The sequence below is a fragment of the Ursus americanus genome, chromosome 14, assembly GCF_024610735.1.
Source record: "Ursus americanus isolate L20-20 chromosome 14, mUrsAme1.1.p, whole genome shotgun sequence".
In the NCBI taxonomy this organism is placed as follows: domain Eukaryota; kingdom Metazoa; phylum Chordata; class Mammalia; order Carnivora; family Ursidae; genus Ursus; species Ursus americanus.
This window is the reverse complement of record NC_142140.1, coordinates 57,255,253-57,256,634: the sequence shown is the minus strand read 5'-3', so window position 1 is coordinate 57,256,634 and position 1,382 is coordinate 57,255,253.

The following is a 1,382-nucleotide window of genomic DNA, read 5'->3' as shown; positions in this document are numbered from 1 at the left end:
GGGATCCTGGGATCGAGTCCTCCATCAGGCTCCCTGCTCGGCGGGGAGCCTGCTTCTCCCTCTCCTTCTGCCATTTCCCCCTGCTTGTGCTCTCTCTCTCTCAAATAAATAAATAAATAAATCTTTAAAATAAATAGGTAGATAGATAGACAGATAGATATTGGCTGTAGTTTTGAATAGATTGCGTGCTTAGACCCAGAAGCTGGGCCTAGAGGGATGGCAGGGTTTTCCTTGGACAAAGAAGGTCCAAGAGACTGGGGTGTGGCAGGGTTTCAACGCACAAACTGAGTTTGTGCATTCTTGTGGGCACACTGCGCACACAAAATAAACCTAATGAAAGATAAGAGACTGCTACCCTTTCAATCCCCACCTTTAAGAAATTTTTTTTTGAATTTTTAAGTCATCTCTATGCCCATCGTGGGGCTGGAACTCACAACCGGGAGATCAAGAGTTGCACGCTTCACGGACTGAGTCAGCCAGGCACCCCTCAACCCTCTTTCCAATTTCGGATTATATCGGGAAGTACTCAAATTGGGTGCTTCTGTGTCTCTAATATCTGTTAATCTCTCTCTTTTTTAAGATTTTATCTATTTATTTATTTGACAGAGAGAGTGCACAAGCAGGGGGAGCCCAAGAGGGAGAAGCAGGCTCCCCGCTGAGCAGGGAGCCCAATGTAGGACTCGATCCCAGGACCCTGGGATCATGACCTGAGCTGAAGGCAGCTGCTTCACTGACTGAGCCCCCCAGGCACCCCTGTTAATCTCTTTTTAAGAGTTACCTAATCCAGAACCTTCCACAGGCAACAGTAGTTGCCTAAAATTTAATAACATTGTTTATTTTCCTTTGCATATATTTTGGGCATCAGATACTGTGGTTGTTTTTTAAATTTACTCTAGTGTCATAATGTTTCCTCTTAAGATAAATGTATCAGGGGGCGCCTGGGTGGCACAGTGGTTAAGCGTCTGCCTTCGGCTCAGGTCGTGATCCCGGCGTTATGGGATCGAGCCCCACATCAGGCTCCTCCGCTATGAGCCTGCTTCTTCCTCTCCCACTCCCCCTTGTGTTCCCTCTCTCGCTGGCTGTCTCTATCTCTGTCGAATAAATAAATAAAATCTTTAAAAAAAAAAAAGATGAATGTATCAGAGGAAAAAAGTTTAGTACAGTCTTTGACATTATTGTGAACTTTGGGTTTTTTTCTTCATTAAATTTATTTTTTAGAAAAAAAAAATAGAAAGACAGTTAGTGACCTGATGGTAAATTGAGACTGATATCAGATGCCCCAAACAGAAGGTAGCTGTAAAAGTAAATGTTATTAAATCCCGTCAATGGTGGGTATGCATAAGCTGGGCGATCTTTCCAGCATACTCCAAGCTGGAGATTCT